This window comes from Leptonotus elevatus, chromosome 1 (assembly GCF_054856555.1).
Source record: "Leptonotus elevatus isolate MCC_2025b chromosome 1, RoL_Lele_1.0, whole genome shotgun sequence".
Classification (NCBI taxonomy): domain Eukaryota; kingdom Metazoa; phylum Chordata; class Actinopteri; order Syngnathiformes; family Syngnathidae; genus Leptonotus; species Leptonotus elevatus.
The window spans coordinates 19150163-19158317 of NC_141239.1; the positions used below are offsets into that span (position 1 = coordinate 19150163).

General features: G+C 41.3%; 1 long non-coding RNA gene across 1 annotated transcript in view; it reads left to right on the plus strand.

The window, feature by feature from the left end:
• Positions 1 to 2038, plus strand: part of LOC147181167 (uncharacterized) — an 86560-nt gene extending 84522 nt beyond the window's left edge. The window contains exon 8 of the long non-coding RNA XR_015095618.1: positions 1920 to 2038. This is a non-coding gene — a long non-coding RNA (uncharacterized LOC147181167). The remainder of the gene's footprint in view (positions 1 to 1919) is intronic.
• The last annotated feature ends 6117 nt before the right edge of the window (positions 2039 to 8155 follow it).

The window sequence follows — 8155 nt, forward strand, 5'->3', positions numbered from 1 at the left end:
TACCATCTAATAGTTGTATATCCTTAAAAAGATATTTAATGGTTCAATATGAATCTTTTGGGGTTAGTAGTTAGTGTTTTAGTAGCCCCCTCCGTCGTCTTTTCATCAATTCTAAAGGTTCTTCCATTTCTTGTTCATGCCAATGTTGTGCCATATTTTCTTCACTGGACTATCAATAGTTAGGTTTACAGCCACCCACCCGTTTTATTCGAATTTTCAAGATATGCGAAAATAAAACTGAATGGAAACGGCAGAAATTCGAAAAAGGGCTCAAAATTCGCAAAAAATAAACGTTTTTACGCTTAGAGGGGGTGGATTTTGAAGCGTATCGAAAAAAGAAATGCAAATGTTGGCAATGTAAACCGGATACACGTCACACGTATGTTTGTAGTCCCAAAGCAATGTCGGACGATAAAGTAAGGTATTGTTGGGGGGGGACGAAACAGAAACCTTTTTGGAATTAATTAAAGAAGCGAATATGAATGCTATTTTAGATGGAAAACAGCAAAGAAACACTACGGTTTATCAAGAATTTCAAAAGCAAACTCATACGACGTCATCGCACGGCGCAGTCGCTTCCTGGTCTTCTTCTTTTAAATTACTGGTGGATCACATCTCTTAATGGGGTATAGTATACCGCCAACTACAGCGGCGGAGTCCCCTCTCAATATTCGCAAAAAAAGAACAGATGTAAAGTTGCATGTCCGTTTTGCGCATTTTCAGTAAATTTGATTAAAAAATTAAAAACAATTGGATCGAAACCTGACTATACTGTGTTCCACAGTATATCAAATACCTTTGAAATTCTTCTCCTGACAGTTTTGAAAAGCTTTGCTGTAAAATGCAACAAAGTAAAAGGTGTGTATAGACTCCAATTAAAAATGCATTTGAATGTGATTAGTCAGTTCTGAAACCACATTATTTTGCTTTTTATGCCGTTTTTCAATTAGGGTTGTCCAGGTTATACTTGAATGAACTCATGAACGTTTAAAAGCATTGCAAACTTGAACTGCTGTCGAGTAGGTACAGCAAAAACAAACCAGAGGTTTTGTGGTTTGTCTACCAATATAATGGGCAGCTCAAGTAGCTGTTTCCAGGGTGAGAGACCTTCCTGTTAATGGAAGCATGTGTGCTGTCAAAGTGGTCCAAATTTGTTATTTTAAAGCTTGTGTGACACTGTACAATTCTTCCCATCTGGGACAAAGGATTGTAGGAAAATGGTCACATTGTGACTGAAAAACGGTGATTGTACATCTCGCAGTGAGACATGGGCAAAGATGAAAGATGCCACCACCAAAAACAAACTGCGATATTTAGTGAAATGAACCAACCAAGAAGACGGAGGATCAAGTCCACACATTTGCAGCAATTACTACCAAATGCAAATAACAAGGACCTCAAAATGAGAGCAAATTTGAGTTGAGTTATGGCAATGGGGTTCTTATTGTCAAGGGACTACTGTTAGATGCTATATATTTGTCACTGCTTTAAAAATACTTTAGTAATGTGTTTTGTGGAAAAAACTACTTCACTTTTATATTTTTATGCAGGATCGTGAGTGGTCGGCGGCAACAATGAATACACAGACTGATATGCTTTGCTAGAATAATCGTGCCTTGTATTCCCCGCAATCAGCAATCAACACCTGGGCTGTGCTAGAATAATTGTACCTCTTATTCCCCGCAAACAGCAATCAACACCTGGGCTGTGCTCGAATAATCGTACCTTTTATTCCCCGCAAACAGCAATCAACACCTGGGCTGTGCTAGAATAATTGTACCTCTTATTCCCCGCAAACAGCAATCTATATACACCTCTTTTTGCTAGAATAATGGTGCCTTTTATTCCCCGCAAACAGCAATCAACACACTTCAACTCTAAACAGCAGAATAATTGTACCTTTTATTCCCCACAAACAGCAATCAACACACTTCAACGCTAAGCAGCAGAATATGATGATCATCAGCGCTTACTTTGACACTAGACCGGAGAGCCCACGGTCCGGGTAAAACAAGCTGCAATAACGGCTGGGCAATGGTACGTATTCCACAGCTGACTCCGCCCGTCTTTTATTCGTTAACAAAAAGTTGTTAGCGTGAGTAACCGGGCTGTCCAAGCCCTCTCCCAGACACTCTCGAAAACATGTTTGCGAAGCAGGGAAGACTGTAGTATAAACAAGGTATTCACTCCCAGGCTGATTCCGCCCTTTATTTATAAATTGTTGGGCACCTGGATTCGTACAACAGTTCAGGACAACAACATATCCTTATATAAGAGGTTACATGAGGACATATCAAACCATGGTTATTTCCCCTTCATAATGTTTTAGAACTTTTTGGCAATTATCATCATACTGTACAAGATATTTGTTGAGCAAAGGCTTTCAATCACCTGCTGAATGGAATATTTTGAGCCATTTTATAAGAATATCTAATGTCAGGGCCATGCTCGCATGCTAACAGATTGAAAATCCCTACATTTGGTACACCAGACAGATAAAAAAAAATGGGTAGAATCCGTGAAATGGGCTGATTCAGAGACAATTGTTTGAATGATCTCCTGTGCACTGAAAATATCTTGTATATGACATTGCTAATTTGCTATACTTTAATTGATAAAAAGGTACAAACTGGAAAGAAATTGCACAGCAGTCAAACGCGAGACCTTGCAACAGCTGGGCTAACCCAACAAATCATTTCATGTCACCTCAGTTCATCTAAGCAACCGTCATATTAAGCGCTGTAAACTCAGCCCGATTTTTGACATATTAACCATTATTGTTTTCATCGATGACGAAGATGTCATGATTTTGTTTAGGCCCCTTTTTTTCATGACGACGATGTGACGGTAAGATACAGTGTTAAGGTGACCACATTTTCAAAATTAAAAACAGAGACACGACAATTTAATTGAAAATCTAATATACAATAAATTCTCACCAGGAACTATTTATGACCAATTGAATCGCTAGCCAATCTGGTGACTTCTGGTTGTGTTATTAGCTGATGCTAAATACTATCTTGATTGACAGTTCAACAGCACAAACAATGCACTAACCATTATCCAACCTTTTTTGCTCGGTGCCGGCAGCTTTTGGAAGCTGGCTTTGCCGTTTACGTCGTGCCGGTCCCACATTGTTACACTGAAAATATGCCACCAAAAAAGCTTGGCTTGCTTTAGGTCTGACCGGCGATCGCAGTATTAGGCTAGTAGGACTACATTTTCCATGAGTCTTAGACAAAGGAGAATTAGAAACAGGAAGTAGTTCTAGTTCTGGACTGGTATGGCGATAACACACCTGCTGGCGATTAGATGTGGATGAGAATGAGAATGCAAACATGAATGTGAACGTAAATAGGAAGGAATTGAATAAAGTTTAATTCCTTTTCAATTGGTTTATCATGTGAATCGGTATAACAACTGGGGTAATTGACATACACATGGCGCAAAAAAAATGGCGTGTAGACTGAACAACAACAAAAAAAAGACCTGCTTAAAGTGGAACAAAACAATGATGCTGGCAGAATCCACCAGGACACGGGACACAAGGCTCGTCTGGTAGCCATATCCAGTCTGTTAGTTGAAATCATGACATGCTAGTGGAGTTTGCAGTGGTTGGAATTGGACACTGTACTAAGCACGCCGTCTGGTTGTGCAGTCTTGTGTTTATCAGTGACATCATAAAGAAGAGCTAGCTTTGAATTTTTGTCAGGTTACGGTGGTCTATATACAGTACACAGCCATGTAACACAGTAATGAGCCTTCTTGGTAAATAATGGTCTGTACTTGACTGTCAGCAGTTTGATGTCCATTGAGCAGTATTTCTCCATTACCTGAAAGTCTGCACACCATCTCGTCTTGACAAAGATGCATACTCCGCCACCTTTGTTTTTGCCCGAGGCGACTTCGGTCTCGGCGGTAGATGGAGTGTGTCTAAAGCTAGATGGCCGAGTCTGGCTTTTTATTTATCCAAGTTTCCGTCGAAATCAGAGCACATCATTCCCTGATTTCATGTTGGGTGGTAATCCCTCTTCTGAGCTCATCAATCTTATTTGTGGAGTGATCGGACGATAGTCGCATCGCTCTAGAATTGAGTACGTCAGACGGTGGCTACTTGGATCACTCGGGCTCGGTGCTTGTTCTTGTGACGTGAGACTGTTAAATTGTATAATGTAACACAGACTTAAGGCTAAATTATTACAACACCTTTCCTCGTCGCTCTGGGGATTGCTGGGCCACCCTTCCCGTCCCGTCGCCTTCCTCGGTGGTCATGGTGACAGCGAGTGTTTGGCGACCAGTACTGACTTTCAGGTTGTGACTCATGACGGATCCAAGTTGAGGTGGTTTGCTGGCTGCGGCACTAAGGAGTAGTGTTTAATTAGCCCTGCTGCGCTGCTCTTGTTTCCCCGGTGGCATTGAGTGGCCAGAGAGAGAGAGAGAGAGAGCAAGACAAGACAATCGTCATGCACACATCCACTTTTACACACTATATAGACGTATAGCTAATTCACATTCACCCCAAAGCACAGAGCTGCAACACCCACGTAAGACCAGACTAGACTTTGATATTTTCATTTTCTGTGAAATGTCATTCTTTGCGAGTTGGTTGAGGCATCTCATAGGTCTGATCTCTTATAAGCTAACTTTGAATTACACATTCTGATACAAAAGTTTTTACATATAAAATATAATCAAAAGAGTTGGATGTGCTTTTTTTTTTTTTAAATTGTGAGTAGTGAGAATGGCTTTTTTATGTGCTTCTGTTGATTACAGTATAATATACTGTAGAATTCCCGAATGGCAGTTGTGCCAAATTCTTGAGTATTTACATTACTAAGAGTCCTGGGATATTTGGACCATTAATTTCATTTTCAATTTGTCCTGTTTTATAAAAAAAAAAGAAGTAAATTAGGGAGGTGAAGGACCAGACAAAGCATGGCTCAAAAGACCCCTATGATGAATGTTAATTTTGGATTGAGGTTTCCCGACCCCCCTCTGTAGCCAGGCCTGGAGGCGGGGCTCGAAGGCGGGCTTATACCCATGGGGCCCGGCCGGGCACAGCCCAGAAAGGCAACGTGGGTCCCCCTTCCCATGGGCTCACCACTTGTGGGAGGGGCCAAAGGGGTTGGGTGACTCGGGACATCATGAATCGATGGGGAGAATACTTCGAAGACCTCCTCAATTCCACCAACACGCCTTCCTTTGAGGAAGCAGTGTCTGGGGACTCCGAGGTGGGCTCCCCTATCTCTGGGGTCGAAGTCACTGAGGTGGTTGCAAAGCTCCTCGGTGGCAAGGCCCCATGGGTGGATGAGATCCGCCTGGAGTTCCTAAAGGCTCTGGATGTTGTGGGGCTGTCATGGTTGACATGCCTCTACAACATCGCGTGGGCATCGGGGACAGTGCCTCTAGATTGGCAGACCGGGGTGGTGGTCACGCTTTTTAAGAAGGGGGACCGGAGGTTGTGTTCCAACTATTGAGGGATCACACTCCTCAGGCTCCCTGGTAAGGTCTATACAGGGGAGCTGGAGAGGAGGGTCCGTCGGGAAGACGAATCTCGGATTCAGAAGGAGCAGTGTGGTTTTCGTCCCGGCCGTGGAACAGTGGACTAGCTCTACACCCTCGGAAGGGTTCTCGAGGGTGCATGGGAGTTCGCCCAACCAGTCCACATGTGCTTTGTGGACTTGGAGAAGGCGTTTGACTGTGTCCCTCGGAGAGTCCTGTGGGGGTGCTTCGGGAGTACGAGGTACTTGGGGCGCACTTCTTCAACCTAAATCTAATGTTCTTCAGGCTGAAAAACTGCTTAGAAATATTTTCTGCCACGTTCATTCTGAAATCTAAAAGACAAATGGAAAAAATTGTGTAGTTCCGTTTGCATTCATTCAACTCAAAAGTTCACTTGCAACAAAACGGCTCGGCATTTCTGTATGTCCGAATGAATGACTTCTATTTAGGATTGACTAGCAGTTGCCTTCATTTGCTTTTTAGTTTTAGGCATGTACGTTATGGACAAAATTTCATATCTCAATAATTTTGCCAGACATCTCTATTCTTTGGCCTTTGATTTAGCAAGAGACTTTGCATTGTTTCAGTGTTTTATGGTGCCTTCTGTATTTTGTGTTATTTTATTGATACTTATTTGATATACATATTTACTTCCCTAGGTCTTGTTATTAATTTGTCAATATTAATTGTATTTGCCTTGTATACTTACCTGCTAAGGATATTTATTATGATTAATTTTATCTTGTGTAATTATAATTAATAATTAATAATAATTAATAAATAATGTTGTTTTTTTCTCTACTGCAAGACTGATTTCTATTCCATGTACAGCACTTTGTATGCAGCAATGGATGCTTTTAAAGTGCTTTATAAATAAAGTCGATAATATACAATAACGATATATGGGGTCAGTGAAAACTAAGCAAAATATCAATCCAAAGGGCTTTTTAAAATTAGAACTTAATTACACTTATGAACATTATCAAACTTGGCAATAAAAAAACACAGAATTCAATTCACATTGTACTGCAACTGTGCTTAGTGATAAATAATTTAATGCCCCAATATAAGTTGTTGTGTTTATGTGCCTGCGTGGGTCTGTTAACCGCATTATTATACAATTTGTCCATGCATGTGTTGTGTGGCTTGACTGATTAAAATAAGTTTGCCACTCACACGTGAACGTTGTAATCAGTGGACTCAGGAATCCCAGCGATGTTGTGTCAGCCTGGATCGAGGTTTGCCGTTTGGTAGCTCCCATTACAATACGTTGCTTTGCATCACTTGTTTTAACGGCGGCATGATGTGCTCACTGCTCGGTTATTGGAACGGAAGTATATTTGCCTGATGCGCGTCTCTAGATTCTGCGTCTTGTCATTGGCTAGATTTAGCTGTCAATCAAAGCCAAACTTGAAAGGAGGTATGTGGTTGGCTGACACACCATACTTTACTTGAAGCATTGCGCATTGGCGCAAGTTTACGTGACTGATAGGAAGAATAGATAGTTGGCGAGGCCTCTTAAAACAGCTAGGGTTGGCACAGCTGACTGCCAGTGCGGGCACGGACCCCCAATGCCCGCCCATGCCGACGGGTCCGCTGATCGTAAAACAGCCATAACCGGCCACCATCGCGAGTACGGTTATCTTGAAATAAGGGCAGGTATCGGTACTTGGTAACTGTACTCGGTTAAATTGGTTTAATGATTTGTTGTCTGGCACATTTAAATTTAACTTTTTTAATAAAATATGTTTAAGTATAATTGAATTATGAATTATAACAAAAATGAACATTTATGGAAAAAAACTATCCTTCCATTTTCTACATAACTGACCTTTTTCTTTTTTCATTTGTACCTGTCCTGATTAGCTGCATCATCGTTCAGATGATTGATCTGATTGTGATCCATCATCTATTTTCTACACAAAACAAGGTTTGTGAAAGGATAAACAGAAAAGGGAAAACGGAACAGAAATTAATAATAATAATAATAATAATAATAATAATAATAATAATAAAATAACTATGACAGAAATTCTTGCTGTTGTGCCACATTCAAAATTATTAAAAGTGTAGCTACTGTACCATCTAAGCACTTATTCTGGTGTTGCGCTGCTCTACTTTTCACGTTAGCCAGCTTAGCGGTTGGCCAAGCTTCTCGTCTTATCTCTTCTTGTGCAGTGTGTCACATGCAGCTACAGAAGTATTGACAGAAGTTTACCTTATTTGCCACCATGGAGATGACAATTAAAGACTTAGAGGAGTCAAGGAGCCGTTTGGCCGCGATAGCTAGCCATCTCCAGCTCGTGTGGAGGAAGTTAGCTTAGCTCCTAGCATTCACCCAGTTGTTCCCAAGCCACATGGAATCACAGAGCGATTAGGAGACTCTTAACTGGAACACATCATTTTTATTTTATTTTTATAACCATCTTGGTTGGAAATGGTAGGAAAATAATGGTGCTGGTAGCTCCATGGTCAGACGTGCTTGAAGCCATTTTCACACCGAGGTAGATACAATGATGTCATCAGCAAATGTTAACGCTGTACCGCATATACTACACACCCCGAGCTGGAGTCTATCTCAGCTGACCTTGAGCAAGTGGCGCGGTACACACTCTGGTCACCACTCGCCAGCCAATCATAAGGCACATGTATG